Raw genomic sequence first — 18,873 nt, forward strand, 5'->3', positions numbered from 1 at the left:
CCTCAGCAGCAGTGTCAAGGGATCATCTGAAACTATGCCCTGACCAACTGAAGGAAAAGATTGGAGATAAGGACATTCTTCAGCCAGTCAAAGAAGAAGAAGAGAAGGTCATCACTGAACTCTGCGAGTTCCCTTCAAATTGGACAAGAGTGAATCAGGCCATAGTAGTGCCCGTTTTGACCTTTTCCCAACTGGTAGTGCCAGAAGAAGATGCAACTCAAGACCACCCTGAAAATCAGCAAGTACAGGCAGCGGATGCCACACCAGCAGTGGAGCAAGAGAATCCTCGCCCTGCTAGTGGTGAATCTGCCATGCCCACAATGAGTAGAAGTGGTCCTAGGAAATCAGATATCTCCGTGCTACGTAGAGTCACCCGTAGCATTGCCAGTAAACAACGCACTACACCAGTAGGAGTTAGCACAGTGAATCCAGTAAGGTCACCAGCAATGCCAGTGCTACGTAAGTCGGTCTGAAGTACCCAAGGTTTAACCACACATGAAGTTTCATATATAAGTAAGCTATGTAAATGGTAAATGTAAATATGCAATGTAAATAGGTAACTTTCAAGAATATGTGCCTACAGAGACTCTGTAAGAACATTTGAGCAATCTTACTTTATTTTGATGGACTATTGGGTGACTGGAGTCGTATTGACCAGGATAATGCTTGTAAATTGTTGTCACTAACGGCCACAGAACAAAAGCCGTCTGACGTGGCCGAAGATGTGGTTCAAAAGGAGACCAGCCATGCCTTGTAGCCCGCCCAATGCCTACGTTGAGAGTTTGAGACGGGTTCCTTCATATTGTACTTTTTTGGGGGAGGAGGTAAGGTAGTTGATGCCTGAGCAGGGAAGAGAGAGGATGTGGGAGGAGAGCTGGGGACTGGAGCTATAGCTAAGCTGAAGCGCAGAGACCGGACACCGGAGTCCGGGACTGTGTGGATGCTAAAGGTCCCACAGCAGAAACCGGAGGAATAGTTGCCAATCCTCTGTTCCCAACTAAGACTCGACGACACAGCAACATGTGAGCCGGAGACGGCATTAAGGGCAGTTCATGAAGGAGGCTACAGCTGCCTGTCTTGCAAGTGGAGAAACAGACAGAAAGAGGAACTTGAGTGGAGTTCACAACTACGAGTACTTCAGAATAGTGTTAGAAAAGGAAATCTCACAACCCACCTATATAGAGAGATCCCCAAATTGCTTCCAGGCTGACTTGAACCCTGGACTGTACCTAGAAAACATCATAAAAGGTAAAGGAAACTGCACCTCACTGTGTCCTTTGAATTCTTCCTGCATCCCCGTCTCAGCACTGCTACCTCCCTTGCTCCATACTACTTCACCTTCTATCCTTCAACATCTTTCACCTGCCCTGGGACAAAGCTCTACCTGTGGGGAGCTTTACCAACTCTGCTGCATCACCATCAGTCCCAGCGGATCTGCACTGCAGCGCTGGTCACTATTGATCAGATATCACGGGTGGCGTCACAAACTCATTACAAAAACTCTTTATTTTTCATTTACCTTGTAAATAAACCCCTTTTATTGGACGCCCAAGGGCGACGGGCCGGGTCACCGCCGCTGTGACACTGCCCCTTTAAGAAGCGGCCCGGTACCGAGTATCCCCACTGCCCTGACGGGAGCTCCAAGTTTCTTAGAGAATAAGGCACATGGACATAGCTTACCAGGAGATAGACCATGAGATAATACCGTTCCCACACCCACCTCAGATGTATCAACCTCCACCGTAAATGGTTGACACACAGGATGCTGCATTAATACAAGAGTCAACGAAAAGCATTCTTTCAGACAGTTAAACGCACATAAAGCATCCTCAGACCATCTTGAGAAATATGTATCCTTTTTAATCATGTTAATAAGAGGTCGTGCTATGGCAGAAAAGTTTTTAATACATTTTCTGTAATATTTGCACAACCAAAAAACGTTATAGTGACTTAAAAGGGTTTTCCCATGAACAAAAGTTCATTTTAATCAATAGATCTTTGAATAAAAATAAATTCCATAATTAGATATGTTTTAACAAAATGTTCCTGTGCTGAGATAATCTTATAAATGTGTCCCTGCTGTGTACTGTGTAATGGTCATACAAGGACATGGTCTGATCATACCACAGCGTCTGGGCAGGGGAAGATGCAAAAAATTGTATAGACAGTACAGCATGAAATCGCAAATGATTCTTTCTTTGAAGTAAAGCATTGTTTAGAAACAGGCAGGGAAATGTTTTACCTCACAGAAAGAATCAGTTGTGATCCACTGCTGTAATGTCTGTATACTCTCTTGCTTCCTCCCCTGCCCAGGAGATGTGATATGATCAGACCATGTTCCTGCGCAGTTAGACACATTTATAATATTATCTCAGTACAGGAACATTTTATTCAAATACAACCAATTGTGGAAGTTATAATTTCAAGATCTATTGATTAAAAATAACTTTAAGGTTTCCAAGATGCATACCTCCCAACTTTTGAAGGGAAAGAGGGACAAAGGCTGCAGCGTGTGCAGCGTGCCAGGGCAATTTTAGGCCACGCCCCGACCACATCCATTTCACAACTAGTCACATCCATGTCCACACCCCAACCACACCTATTTAACACTACTGATCACACTGACTATTAATGAGGGCACAGTGGCTGGCATTATGGGCACAGTGGCTGGCATTGTGGGCACACTGACTGGTACTGAGGAAAAGAAAGAACAGAGAGAGAGAAAAAAGAAAGCAGAGAGAGAAAGAAAGAAAGAACAGAAAGAAATAAACAGAGAGAGAAAGAAAGAACAGAGAGAAAGAGGGGAAAGAAAGAACAGAGAGAAGAAAGAAAGAAAGGGGAAAGAAAGAAAGAAAGAAAGAATAGAGAGAGAAAGAAAGAGGGGAAGAAAGAATAGAGAAAGAAAGAAAGAGGAGAAAGAAAGAAAGAACAGAGAGAAAGAAAGGAAGAACAGAGAGAGAGAAAGAAAGAACAGAGAGAGAAAGAAAGATTAAAGAGAGAAAGAAAGATTAGAGAGAGAAAGAAAGAGGGGAAAGAAAGAAAGAAAGAAAGAAAGAACAGAGAGAGAGAAAGAAAGAACAGAGAGAAACAAAGAACAGTAAGAGAGAAAGAAACAGAGAGAGAAAGAAAGATTCTATAAAGATACTGTACCAGTCCGGCTCACATTGTAATGCCCATCTGAGCCTCCTGGTGCAGGACATATCATGATCCGCTCACCTGACCGACATCCCGAGTCCAATGTGATCCCACTGTCTGGGCTATCGAAGGAGGACACGGTGATGGATCTGAAGCATTCCCTGAAGTGCCCTCCATGGTTCCATCACAATCTCCTCCCGAAATTACCTCATTTCCGGTCAGCTTCCAGCACGTCACTTCCGATGGAACGTCACGTGTGAGTTTTAAAGTGCTCCTAGGGGCTCTGCCGTGTACTCCTGTGTCCGCGGGAAAAGTAAGCTCCTGGCCGGGGCAGTGGGGCAGACTCTCAAAATCGGGACTGTCCCGCTGGATCTGCGACGGTTGTGAGGTATGAATGCTCCCAACCATACACCTTGTACACGCATGGCTCCGCACACCTCATACACACACGGTTCCGCTTTGTATGCCTCGTACACACATGGCTTCGCACCGTACACCTCGCACACACATGGCTACACTCAGTACACACATGGCTACACTCTGTAAACCTTGTACACATGCTACTCGGCTCCGTAAACCTCGTACACATGCGGCTCTGCTCCGTACACCTTGTACACAAGCGGCCACACTCTGTACACCTTGTGCACACATGGCTCCACTCTGTAAACCTTGTACACATGCGGCTTTGCTCTATACACCTTGTAAACACACGGCTCCGCTCCGTACACCCCGTACACACACAGCTCTGCTCCGCTCCGTAAACACACAGCTCAGCTCCGTACACTTTATACACACAGGACTCTGTTCCATACACCTTGTATACATGCGGCTCCGCTCTGTGCACCTCGTACACACGTGGCTCCGCTCCGTACACGTTGTATACACAGCTCCGCTCCGCACATCTAGCACATGCGCGGCTCTGCTCCGTACACCTCGTACACACGCATCTCTGCTCCGTACACCTTGTACATGCACGGCTCCGCTCCGTACACACACGGCTCCGCTCCGCACATCTAGCACATGCGTGGCTCTGCTCCATACACCTCGTACACACGTGGCTCCGCTCCGTACACCTCGTAAACACACGGCTCCGTTCCGTACACCTCGTACACTCACGGCTACACTCTGTACACCTCGTACACGCACAGCTCTGCTCTGTACACCTCGTACACACACGGTTCCGCTCCGTACACCTAGTACACACACGGCTCCGCTCCGTACACCTTGTACACTCACGGCTCCACTCCGTACACCTCGTACACATACGGCTCCGCTCCGTACTCCTCGTACACTCATGGCTCCGCTCCGTACACCTCGTACACGCACAGCTCTGCTCCATACACCTCATACACACACAGCTCTGCTCCATACACCTCATACACACACAGCTCTGCTCCATACACCTAGCACATGCGCGGTTCTGCTCCGTACATCTCGCACACACGCAGCTCTGTTCTGTACACCTCGTACACACATGGCTTTCCCGCGTCACGCCAGATCCTACACCCACTATCGCACAAAAGCGGGCAAGCAGGTATCAACCTAGGCTACCGGGGTTCTCTTCATTGTTAACTAGCGCCAGCTTCTCCTGTACCATCGCAGAGAATGTGCCGCTTTGCTCTCCAGCAGCCTGCAACAAGCTTGGATCGCAGTTCATCACGTGACCCCCCGCGTCATGCTAGGTTCTGCTCCTATCATTGCATGCTAGCGGGGACACAGGTACAGACCACGCTGACCGGGATTGGTTTACCATCAGCTGGCTGCACTGTTACTCTTGGACATTGTACAAGATACTTTTAACAATTAATAAGCTAGTGTTCGGACTATTTGTTTGATACGGAGGAACTGCCACCGGCCGGGGGAGCTTCCATATGACTTCATTTAATTAATTTTTCTTCAACAATTCCTCACAGCTTATTTGCCATATACAGCAATAAGAACCCTTTTAGGACTACAATATTCTTGTGGATTTCATCTTCCACGTGCGCGTGTTTGTGTATAAGACTTATTTATTTATATATACAGTATTCTTTAACCTAAAAACCATTTCTTGAGGCATTTTTCCTACTATATGTGCTCAAGTGAAGATCTGTGATCCTGTACTATTGTAACCACCCCCTTTCTTATAGCATTCTTACAGCCATATACGGCCTTGCGGATCAAGTGGAATTATAACTTTTATCTTTCTGTGTTTTCTCTATTTTTTGCATGCTTTTTTATTTACAGCATTTCTATCAATAGTTGGATCAAGTGCAATACCAGCTGTGGGTGATTACCATTGTGCTCTTCTTTCCAATTGGCATCTCTAGACGAGTGCAAATATCTTGGGCATTGTGCAATCTATTTTTCTTGATATATGTATTGAAAAAAATAATTTGCATGCCTCTCTGAAGGTAATAAGCCGACTGCCCTCCGCCGAAAATTTCTCCGGATGAGGCAGTTTGGGTTCCACAGAAAATTGATCCGGAGTGACTGATCTTGGTCCCTTTAATTCAGCCATCTGTAAAGACAAAGCCTGCATTTGGTTGCAAGAGCCATCTTCGGATCCATACTTGAGTGTAGGGAAAAGAACGGCCAGCAATAATGTCATGCTGTGACTGTGACATAATAGATGTGCACCTATACTGACCCTCAGGCTAGGGGTCCCTGGCTATCCCTGTTCCTGGATTACCCCTGAAGGTGGAGATGCCCGAGTCTCGTTCCTTCCTTTGCTCCTAAGTAGCACTAGTCTGTACAGTGTCTGGAGAAATACATAAGAAGACAGATATGGTAGAAACGGAAGCACAATCACACAACACTCTCTCAGGGAAATACACAGAGGAATATAGCGTGTACAGCCTGAGTCACTCTGTGCTGACCATAGCTATCTGTGGAGTCACAAGGAGAAGTGTCTTAGTCTGTGAAATCCACAGACCCTGATGCCACCATGACAGTTGGAGATGTTTGAGAAAACCTCCTAGTGACAGTCTCCCTTTCTCTGTCCACCTCCCACTCCCCACTCATTTGCCTTTCCATGGAGTATAATGGGCTGTGTCACATAAGAACTATAGTTCACTGTAGATGACAAGTTCATGAGCCAGTTGGAGAGGAAGAAGTGTCTGAAAAGGACGCTAACTTTTTTAAAGGGAATCTGTCACTCCATTTTCGGCCTATAAGCTGCGGCCACCGCCATCAGAGGCTCATCTACAGCATTCTGATGGCAGTGGCCGCAGCTGATAGTCCAAAAATGGGGTGACAGATCCCCTTTAATAAGCTTTATTACAAAGTTTCTTATCGCCTGTATTATTGATTTATACAAACTACACACACAGACACTGGCCCTCTGCAAAATACACACACTGCCCCTCTGCAAGATAGTCACATACACACACACTGCCAGTCTGCAAACTACGCACATTGTCCCTCTGATACACTGACTCTCTACAGGATACACACACCACACACTGCCCCTCCGCAAAATATACACACACCACACACACACACACTGCCCATCTGCAGATTACACACACACTGCCCCTCTGCAAAATACACACACCACACTGCCTCTCTGTAGATTACACATTTAATGTTCAGCTCCTCCTGGAGCTCTTACCAGTGCCCACGCTGTCTCTGTTCCTCTGCGGCCCGATGCAGGCAGCAGTGTGATGAGGTCAGTAAGTGATGAAGTCATCACACTGCCGCACATCGGACCCAAGGATGACAGGCGCTCCTCTGCCCCAGTCCCAGCTTAGTACTGTTCAAATGTCCTTGCGTCTTTTAGACACGAATATATTTGAGCAAGAGAAGGGAGCAGCGTGTGTACACGGTGACGGGCCTTGCATGCGTATTGGATCGCTTGCCAGGGTAGTGGGGATATTCGGTACCGGGTCGCTTCTTAAAGGGGCAGTGTCACGGCAGCGGTGCCCGGTCCGTGACCCTGGGCGTTCAATAAAAAGGGGATATTTACAAGGGAGATAAAGTTTATAATAAAGTGTTTGTGACACCACCTGTGGTTTCTGGTCAGAAGTGACCAGCGCTGCAGAGCAGATCCTCTGGGACTGATGGTAATGCAGCAGAGTTGGTACAGCTCTCCACAGGCAGAGCTTTGTCCCAGGGCAGTTGTGATAGGAGAGATGTTGCATTTGGTGATGATAGATGTAGCAGAGTTGGTAGGTGACACAGGAAGAGGTGCATGTGAGGTGCAGTTCCAAAGCTTTACTCGCTGTTCTGGTGCACATATGCCCGCTTGGCACTGCGTCCTCCAGGTGAGGGGTCCAGCAAACTCCCAGGTGGATCGGGATACACCTTTCTAGGACTCCTTTCTATATCTGCCTCTCCTGGCCGTCTCACTGTGTCGGCTGTCCGCCTCTCCTGCCCAATACCTCACAGTCAGTGTCCCAGGCCAGCAGCCACGGACCTTGTCAGGTAACGTTCTCTCTATATTCCCTTGCTCCCTTATGGCTGTATTTCCGGCGAAGATAACTGTGGCTTGTGGCTGAGACACCTACAGGTGCCTCTACCTCCGGCTTGCTAGTTGAGTCTGATGATTTCTCCACTAGGCTAGGGGGCCGGCACCCCACTGCGACCTGGTCTCTCCAATACTGTCCCGTGCCCCTAAGACCCCTTCTACTCCACAGGAGCTTCTTTCTCTCTGTTTCCTTCAGCTTTCCAGGGAGCTGCTTGTCAGCACGTCTGCTCCCTTTCACTTTCTCCTCACATCTCTCTCACTCTGCACTGTCTTACTTTCTGCTCTCTTAACTCCACCCTCCTCCCAACCCCCTTTGCTACCCAGCAGGGATGACAGGAGGCCCTACTACTGTAGTGTTGTGTTGGATGCAGGTTCTAGAGTCCTGGGTGATGCTCCTTCCTTACCTGAGAATGGGGTACCACACCTCTGGGTGAGATGCACTACCTCTGTGGCGACTGAATCCTCAGGGGTGCCACATACACCCCCGCCCCGTTAAACGCAGCACGTCCGCGGGTTGAAACAGAGCAAACAGATGTTATAGGAACATACAAAATTTTTGGACACATGTATCAACAAATATCAAAATTAAACGCAACTTCCCTTTATGGGAGGCACTTTCTCTTTAACGTTACATAACAGTCACTACAATAAAATATAAAGCTACTCCTTATAAAACATAACACCTTTCGGTAAGCATCCCTAAATCAAATGCTTTTAAGTCTTAAGAAATACTATCACTATTCTTCTCTAGAAAACAACAGGAGCAATCATCATTAGCTCAAATATCAATAAACATTCTATACCATACTATAAAACATTCTTTATACTAAGTGCAATATAACAGTGCAAGTGCAATAAAACTTTAATTAAGTGCACCTGGGTTCAGTAAAACTTTGAACTGAGGTAGTTCTCTTTCTGTAGTACAAAATGGGGGACCCGCTTCAAACCCCCCATGTAGGCCTTGGCAAGTGAAAAGGTTTTAAATACTAGAGTAGGGACTGTCCCACAAGGGTTGCCGTGACGTGGCGGGATGGCTTGTACATTATTTTGATCAAAATTATGTTTACTAAATACCTTTATTATTATTATTACCTTTATGCATTATTTGCAGTATATTTTTTACTTTTTAGTTCAGGATATTTGTGTTTTTTGCTTTTTGTTTTCTCTGGTTAATGGTCATGTGTTAATATGCACTTACATTGTGCATACACATTAACTTACTTTTCTCAGTTCAGATTTGTTTTTTATACAAGGCATGGTTGGTCTCCTTCTGGGACCACATCTTCGGCCACGCCAAACGGGTTTTTGTTCGGTGATCAGTTAAGGCAAGAGAACTTTCACTTTTAAAGGTTACATGTAAAACCAAGAAGAAGCACCTTAAGGGGTGCTGAACTATGTACAATTAAAAGTTTTGATCATTCACTGTTCATGATCTTACAGTCTGTTTAACTGGTAAAACCTTTGCAAAACTATGCTGGGTAACTTTAACTGTTTAACTATTTACATTGGTATATTCCTGCTTTTTTTCTGGTTTATTCTTGTGGTTTCCAAGGCGATGCCTGGTGCTGATGGCTTCCCTTCTGAGGAAGTTCATAAATAAAGGTTACTCCTGGTGACACAAACAGTTCATGGCCTCTGCAGTCATGTACAACAAGATTGTGCCCTGCCACTGGTGTCTGTGTGGCCTGAGAATGGCAGGCACTGCACTGACTAAGGCGGGTGCCTCTGACTGCGGTGCCCTCCCCATCCTTTTCCCTTCTTCCTCCCTCTTCCCCCCTGTGTTGCCTGAGGCACTCTTTGGCCTGCCTATTCATGGAGGGGGTGGGGGTGGGGTGCGGGACTGTAAGGCCAATGAAATGAAAGGGGGTTTTTAGCTCGGCCTCTTTTCTGGTGCCATATAATAGTGTACAGCATCCCCCTTTACTTCCTCTTCCTCTTGACTGCCCCCCCTGTGTTGCCTGAGGCACGCTTTGGCCTGCCTATTCACGGAGGGGGGCAGGGTGTGGGATTGTAGGGCCAATGAAATGAAAGGGGGGTTTTAGTGGGTCGCCCTCCCAGGGCTGTGGGGTACTCGGTACCGGGCTGGTGTCAGGGGGATGTGTCACAGCAGCAGTTTCCCTGGGCGCCCAAGTAATAGGGGAATGGAATTAGATGAGTAGTTCGTGATGCCACCCTTGGGGTTCGGCAAGTGAGATGTTAAGCCGACGCTGCATGCAGATCCGCTGGGACTGATGGTATGGTGTAGTAGAGATGTAAAAGCTTCCCACAGGTGAAGCTGTAGTCCCAGGGCAGTGTAGATGTGGCTGGCACGGGGATGTAGCAGTGCCGGAAAAGTAGGAAGCAGACAAGACACAGCGGGGTGCAATTTCTGTACCTGTGAGGCTCTGAGCCATGTTCCTGTTCTGTTTGACTTTGCCCTTACTTTTGCCCTTATCAAAGATGGAGTAAGTAGCTTCACAAGGGGCCATCTTGTTCCTGTTTGACTTTGCCCTTACTTTTGCCCTTATCAAAGATGGAGTAAGTAGCTTCACAAGGGGCCATCTTGTTCCTGTTTGACTCTTCCTGTTTCCTGCCTGCTGTGTACAAAAGGGACTCAGCACATTATACCTGTGCTTGTGTATCTGGATCTTCACCTGCTGCCAAGCTTGGAGAACTCGCATTGTGCCTGCTTCTTCTATACCTCGGGATTCCCCGTTTGTTACTTACCTGCCGTCCTGCCTGACCGCCTCTCCTGTCCGGATCTGCTCTGCTTCATTCATCTCTGCGGCCTGCTCTCCGCTTGAAGCCTGGTCCAGGCTCAGGACTTTAGGACTGTGTGCTCCCGGACCTCAGACTCTCGCCAGTTGGTTCGTACAGACTCTACCTGTTGCCAGAACTTATATCTGCTTACCGTATAATACTGAAGCCTGCTTCCTGCAATACCCCTGAACTATCTTTGCATAGTACTGTGACCTGTTGCTACAATACAATACTGAACCTTTGAACATATACTGTGTCTGTCTTCTCTGACCCATGCTACTGAGTTCCATAGAACCTATAGTACCAATTTGACAGGATACACAAGCCAATAATATGGAGCTCGCTGGGTCAGGTTCTGTGGAAGTACGCCTTAAAAAGATATGCACATTTATCTCAGGACTTCAAGGGGAGCTTCAGGCTACCAAAACAAAATTGTCGGCACTAGAGACTCAAGCTAACCATAATGCTACCATAGCCGATACGTCCATTCAGGCGTTAGCTACTCGTCTCTCAAAACTAGAGACTACAGTTTCAGCCCCAGCCGCAACCCCACCTTCGATTCCAGCTTTCCCTAAACTCCCGCCATTCAGGTTCGGTGGCGAAAGAGAAAAGTTCCGAGGGTTCCTAAATCAGTGTCAGCTGTATTTTGCTGCGCATGCGGCTCAGTTTCCAACAGGACGAGACAAGGTGTTAGCTATGATAATGCTGTTAACCAACAAGGCTCTTGCTTGGGCAAATCCCCTGATTGAAACTAATGATGTCTGTTTGAATTCTTTAAATGACTTTATTTCCGCAATATGTCAGATGTTCGATGACCCCAACCGAAGTGCCACAGCAGAAACCGCATTGCTGGCCCTCCATCAGGGAAAGCGTCCTGTCGTAGAATACGCGATGGAATTTCGGAGGTGGGTGTTGGATACCACATGGTGCGACTCAGCAAAATACGCATTGTTTAGGAGGGGGTTATCTGCCGCAATTAAAGACGAATTGGCTAGAGGCGAGTCACCCACTGCCCTGGGAGACTTCATAAACCATTGCATTCGTATTGATATTCGTCTTGCAGAACGCCGGCAAGAGATGGGCAGATGCTAACCGCAGTAATTTTTTAACCTTGCCGTCTCCCTCCAGGGAAGCTCAGAACAAGTCTTTCCTCCCGGTTGAGTCAGAACCTATGCAGGTCGATGCAGTCCGGAGAAGTCCTCCTGACCCACGCAAGGAGCACTGTTTTAGAGAAAATTTATGCTTCTATTGTGGAAAATCAGGTCACTATATTTCAAATTGTCCCGGTAAGAATCGCAAGACCACGGCTGCGGTAATCGAATGTGACTTTTCGGATGTATCTTCAGTAGTTTCCCACTCAAACCCTCCTAGGAAGGAAATAGTCGACTGGAATCATGACTTCTCCGACTGTACTTCAGAAATATTCTCACCGGTGAATGCAGCCATCTCATCAGTAAGTTCCACTACTTCGACCTTGGACGGCTCAAGGAAGGACTCGCACTGTTATATCCCCATCAAGATATGGACCCAGTCCAAGTGGATTACTAGTTTCGCTATGGTTGACTCAGGGGCCAGCGGCAATTTTATGGACATTACATTCGCTAAAAAACACAGTATATGTTCACAAAGGAGGATTTCTCCGGTATTGATGGAAACTGTGGATGGTTCCCCACTGGTATCCGGGCCCGTAGACCTTGAAACAACGTCACTGAAAGTCCGTATGGGGGAGGATCACTCAGAAAGACTGTCTTTCTTGTTAATTTCTTCCCCTCATTTTCCCATAATCCTAGGATTACCATGGCTACGACTGCAAAACCCTACTATCAATTGGGAGACGAAAGAAATACAGTTTACAAGAAGACAGATATCCTCTAAAGAACCAGCTTTAGTTGGGTCAGCATGCTCAGTTGACCTAAATCTACCAATAGAGTATCAGGATTTCATCGATGTATGTGACAAAAAAAATGCAGACAAATTACCTCCACATCGGCCGTACGATTGCCCCGTGGAACTGCTACCTGGTGCCGCGATTCCGTTCGGTAACATTTACCCTTTGGCTGGGCCAGAACTAAAAGCCCTCAAGGAGTATATCGATGAGAACCTAGCCAAGGGATTTATACGACCATCTTCCTCTCCAGCGGGTGCCCCAATCTTCTTCGTAAAAAAAAGGATGGTTCACTCCGCCCATGTATTGATTACCGAGAACTCAACAAAATTACGATCAGGAACTCCTATCCACTTCCATTAATTCCTGAACTACTTGAAAGGGTGCGACACTCTAAAATCTTCACGAAATTAGATCTCCGTGGAGCATACAATCTAGTACGGATCCGCCCCGGTGACGAGTGGAAAACAGCCTTCCGGTCACGCTATGGGCATTTTGAGTACCTCGTCATGTCTTTTGGTCTCCGTAATGCACCGGCTACATTTCAACACTTGGTGAATGACATTTTCAGAGACATACTCAATATTTTTGTTGTTGTTTATTTGGATGACATTTTGATCTTTTCCAGCAACATCGAGGAGCATCAGCAGCACGTGAGAGTAGTCTTGGATCGTCTACGGCAGAATCACTTGTATATCAAGTTGGGGAAATGCGAATTTCACAAGACGGAAATCCAATTCTTGGGGTATGTTATCTCTCCTCAGGGTCTCAGCATGGATGCCAGTAAATCTCAAGCCATTCAGGAGTGGCCAATTCCCAAGTCTGTGAAAGAAGTACAACGATTTATTGGATTCGCCAATTTTTACAGACGATTCATTAAAAATTTTTCGGAGATCGTCATACCCATCACCCAATTGACCCGGAAGAAGATACCATTTGTCTGGTCACCGCAAGCGCAGACAGCATTTTCCAAGTTAAAAGCTAAATTCACATCAGCACCGATCCTCGTACACCCGGATCCGGATCGAGCTTTCATAATGGAAGTAGACGCTTCCGACTGTGCGATAAGGGCCATACTCTCGCAAAGAACAGGTGAGAAAGCTCTTTTACACCCTTGTGCCTTTCTTTCCCAGAAATTGTCGCCCGCAGAGAGAAATTACGATGTCGGGAATAAAGAGCTATTGGCCATTATAACCGCATTCAAGGAATGGAGGCATCTACTACAGGGAGCATCTCACCAGATTGTTGTATTTACGGATCATCGGAACCTCGAATTCATGAGATCGGCAAGGTGTCTAAAACCTAGACAGGCCCGATGGACTTTATTTCTTAATCAGTTTGACTTCATTGTTTCCTACAGGCCAGGCTCTCATAATGGGAAGGCCGATGCACTATCTAGGATTCACTCAGGAAACGTAACTCCAGCATTACCTCCGAGGACTATACTCTCAGAAAGAAACTTCATAGGAGTGTTACACAATCAAGATCTATTAACAGGTATTAAGGAAGCCTACGCTGGAGACCCACTACTGATCCGACCCCCCAATCAGGTAAACCTAACCTTGAAAAACAGACTTTGGTTTCAGGGGCAACGCCTGTATATTCCGGAAACGGTCAGACTAAGTGTACTAAAACTAATGCATGACTCAAAGATCGCCGGTCATAGAGGAGTCCAGAAGACTCAGGAATTCTTGTCTCGCTTCTTTTGGTGGCCGACCTACCGGAGAGACGTTCAGCATTACGTCTCGTCATGTGAGGTATGTGCAAGATCAAAGGTTCCCCGCTCCTCACCTACGGGACTGTTACAACCCCTCCCTATTCCATCTCGCCCTTGGGGGTCTGTTTCAATGGATTTCATTGTAGAATTGCCTACTTCTAAGGGGAAAAACACTATCCTAGTAGTGATCGACCGTTTGACCAAGGCTGCCCATTTCATTCCCTGTATCGGTCTTCCGACAGCCAAACAGACAGCGGACCTCATCGTACAAAATGTTTTTCGGCTACATGGAGTTCCTGACGAAGTGATATCAGATCGAGGGGTCCAATTTACCTCAAAATTTTGGCGAAGCTTCTGTGCCACCCTGGACATCAAGGTAAATCTATCATCTGCTTTTCATCCGCAGTCTAACGGACAAACAGAACGGACTAATCAAACCTTGGAGCAGTATTTACGTTGCTACGTATGCCACTTGCAAGATGATTGGGTAAACTTACTCCCGATGGCCGAATTTACATATAACAACTCGCAGAGTGCCTCCACCAAGCAGTCTCCTTTCTTCGCCAATAAGGGGTATCATCCCAGCATCCTCCCTCGACTCCTGATAGACATGTCTGTACCCGCAGCAGCTGACCGAATTACGTGTTTACAACAGAATTTAGAGTCTTTGAAACAAACGCTGGCTACAGCTCAAGAGAGATACAAGAGAGCTGCAGACAGGTTCCGTAAACCAGCACCAACATACAAGGTAGGAGACATGGTCTGGCTTTCGACAAGAAATTTGAAATTAAGGATTCCGACATCTAAGTTGGGACAGAAATATGTTGGCCCATACAAAATCGACAACATAGTGAGTCCTGTAGCCTGCCGTCTTAAGTTGCCTACATCTTTGAAAATACACCCTGTTTTTCATGTCTCCTTGCTTAAACCGGTAGTACCGAATCCTTTTCCTGGACGTACACCTGTTCCACCTGGTCCGGTTCTCATTGACGGGCAAGAAGAATTTATTGTGGAAGGGATCATCGACTCTCGGATCCATAGGGGGAAACTTCAGTACTTGGTGAAATGGCAGGGTTACCCATTGGAGGAGAATTCCTGGGAACCTCAGGAGAACATTTGAGCTCCCCGTCTGATCCAACGGTTCCACAGCCGATACCCCAATAAACCTGATCTAAGGTCGTCCGGAGGACATCCTTGAAGGAGGGAATAGTGTGAGGCTCTGAGCCATGTTCCTGTTCTGTTTGACTTTGCCCTTACTTTTGCCCTTATCAAAGATGGAGTAAGTAGCTTCACAAGGGGCCATCTTGTTCCTGTTTGACTTTGCCCTTACTTTTGCCCTTATCAAAGATGGTGTAAGTAGCTTCACAAGGTGCCATCTTGTTCCTGTTTGACTCTTCCTGTTTCCTGCCTGCTGTGTACAAAAGGGACTCAGCACATTATACCTGTGCTTGTGTATCTGGATCTTCACCTGCTGCCAAGCTTGGAGAACTCGCATTGTGCCTGCTTCTTCTATACCTCGGGATTCCCCGTTTGTTACTTACCTGCCGTCCTGCCTGACCGCCTCTCCTGTCCGGATCTGCTCTGCTTCATTCATCTCTGCGGCCTGCTCTCCGCTTGAAGCCTGGTCCAGGCTCAGGACTTTAGGACTGTGTGCTCCCGGACCTCAGACTCTCGCCAGTTGGTTCGTACAGACTCTACCTGTTGCCAGAACTTATATCTGCTTACCGTGTAATACTGAAGCCTGCTTCCTGCAATACCCCTGAACTATCTTTGCATAGTACTGTGACCTGTTGCTACAATACAATACTGAACCTTTGAACATATACTGTGTCTGTCTTCTCTGACCCATGCTACCGAGTTCCATAGAACCTATAGTACCAATTTGACAGTACCTTTACTTGATAACTGTAGTCCAGGGTCCTGATTACAGATGGTATTGGAGCAGGCTAGCCTGGAAGCAACTCATGGATTCTTTCTCAGCAGACAGGCTGTGCAGTCTCCTTCCCTAGAAGCTTATTTGATTGAAGTACTCCAAGTACTGAGTTACACTGAAGTTCCTCCTGACAGACGTTCTCAAGAACCTTACTTGCACGGCAGACAGCTGTAGCCTATCTCGGGGACTCCTATCTCCTGAGTCCTGGCTCTTTATCCAAACTGCTGTTTTGCCTCAAGTCTTAGATGGGAGTAGGGCATTTACAGCCTCCTACTCCTCTGGTATCTGTTGTAGGACCGTTAGTATCCGTACAACCATGGAGACCAGGCTCCAGTTCATGTGCTCACTCTGAGGGAGCTCTCCTTTCCTAGCTCAACCTCCAGCTTCTCTCTCCACGTCTGCACACTTCACCCTCTGCAGACTAACTGACCACTCCTTCCTCTTGGCCCCCAGAGAGCACTCCTCCCCTTAATCTCGGTTCAGAGTTCCCCCTGCTGGCCTGGAGTGGAACTGTGTTGCATGTATGGATGGACTGGGAGAGAGACCCATCATTGCCTCCAAGCCTGGCATTACCCTCCCCTGGAGGAAGGCAAAGCCAGTGTGGTGACCATACCCCTGGGGGCGCCACATTCCCCCTAGTGCAAGTCAGCACTCCTGGGCTGAACAAAAACATGAAACATATAAACAGTTAAACAATAATAATTGTACACGACTTAAAAGTGAAAAAATGTACAAAAACCAAGTGCTTCAAAAAATGGTCCTATGATAAGTCCAAGCATCAATGTCCATTGTCCATTCCTGGGCAAATGGTGAATATATACAAGAAAATTTTTGACCACACACACACACCAGTCCTGTGGTACAATGTGTTAGGCGTCAGATTCCTGACACTGCACAGCAGGAATCCAGAGCCAGACATCCAGCGGTCTCCCATTCCGCTCCGACCGCTCAGGGACCTGCTCAGCAATCACGGCGAGCCAGGCGTCCTGCTCAGACTCGTTCTGTGAGCCTGGATGTTGCTGCCACCTCTGGTGCAGCAATGGTAGCGCAACATGCTCTGCAGGGAACCGCTCCAGAGGCTAAGTCCTCATGCCGTGCTACTGGGCATGCCCGCAAGGTGACCTCTCAGTTGAGAGCGGGAGTCACATGTTCAGGTTCTGCGTCGGATCTGATTGGTCCTTCCCAGGGTACTGAAAGGTCCCGGAAGCACATGGCTATAAAAGGCCCGCATGGCGGCTCGGCCATGCGCTAGTGTAGACTAATATTTGCTATATGTGAAAGGTGATGGATGCATGTGTCTGGTGACTGACTTATTTGAAACCCCTTCCCTCTGATATTACGAATGGTGACAGAGTGTTGGTTTAGTCAGCTCCAGGTTGTGGCAAGCTACACGCCACTGTGCTTACCGCACCTACACTAGCGTCCGTCGGTGTCCGGTTCTCTGGCACCGTCGCTTAGCGGCTTCAGTTATCGCCGCGCTGCAGTGGCAGCATCTATTGGTGTTCACGGCTGTGATGCCACATGCCGGCTGGACCTGTGTTGTGAACAGGCCCAGCGTTTATTCTTAAGTTTACTCCAGGGCGTCTGTGTCCTTAACAGAGCCGCTCCTAGCACCTCGGGTGACGCTAACCCGAGTGCAGTGCTCCGCCTTCTAGCAACTCTGCCATTAACCAACAGCGGTTTTGTCATCTACCGCACGGCTCACATGGGCTTTTCTGCCATCTAAATATACATTTTACCACATTCTGTGAGTTTGGTTTTATACCAATATTACTTGGTACAGACTATGAGTAATATCTTAAACCCATTGACGAACAACACTCTGTTTTGCCCATCACTATTTGGCCTCCAGGTCGTTGTCCAGAGAGACTGGTCGGTAGGCCTTTAAAATGTGTAGTTCTCTGGAACTGTTTGATTTCATCCGTCATTGCGAAATATCATATCCCTATGTGATTTTTGACTATCACTAAGTTTTCAATAACATCGTTTCACCTTTTTTGATAAATTTCCATCATGATGTGCTTTAGGTTTTCTATGTGGTGTGTCCTATATGTCACAAGTGGCTATCATACAGCCACCCTTGGACATTATACCATATATTGTTAGAGGATATTTTTTTCTGTCTTTCTTGACTAGGGTTATACCACTGTAATATCTCCATACAGGACATCTCTGTGCACAATCGTCGACACCATGAGTGCACATATCATCTTGTTTTGGATACGGTTCGTGTAGCATATTTTATAAGCGTTATCAGTCTAATATTCTATTCAGCACATATGTCCTAATTTGGGGCATTTAGATAGCAAGTTTGCAGACATCTATTGTTGCACTGCTATCTTCATAAACGATGCGCTTTTTTATTAGATCTGTTTCGCCGCTTTTGCTACTATACTACTACTCCTGGCTGTTATATGTATATACCGACTATTATATCATATGATGTGCCAGAGATACGGAGATGGCCAGTGCCTGTGCTGTCACCTCTTTGTGCACGTGCATTTCCTCATTGCTACCATGACAACCTGGTGCCATTACGCATTTTCCATATTTAGGAATGCGCCTTATGAGTGCTCTATGTTGATTGGATTATATTTAGGAATGCGCTACATGAGTGTTCTATACTGATAGGACTTTCCCATAATTAGTATTCAATTCTATTTAGTTACTTGCCGTGCTTGTATATTGTTGTTTCTGGTCGCCATTTGTATATAATGTACATTATACTGCACAGTGCGCCATTGTACATGCATTGTTTTCATACTATGCCCAGATGTACTCTCTGTATTTAGGGGATCAGCGCTGAGATTTTCTAGCGCATGCGCTGTCTGTTAGACTGCATGGTCATTATTACTGGTGTCTATTTTGCGTTTAATAAAATCGCCGTACTTGCTAGCACACCGATACTTCTGGTCGCTACACAAACTGAAAATCACACTGTACGATGCACCATTGGTTTAGGGATGGCTAGCGCGCGTGCTGCCACCTTCCGACACGCGCGCACCCTCTCTTGTTAC

This window comes from Dendrobates tinctorius, unplaced genomic scaffold (genome assembly GCF_039654945.1).
Source record: "Dendrobates tinctorius isolate UK_male_01 unplaced genomic scaffold, ASM3965494v1 ptg000071l, whole genome shotgun sequence".
In the NCBI taxonomy this organism is placed as follows: Eukaryota; Metazoa; Chordata; class Amphibia; order Anura; family Dendrobatidae; genus Dendrobates; species Dendrobates tinctorius.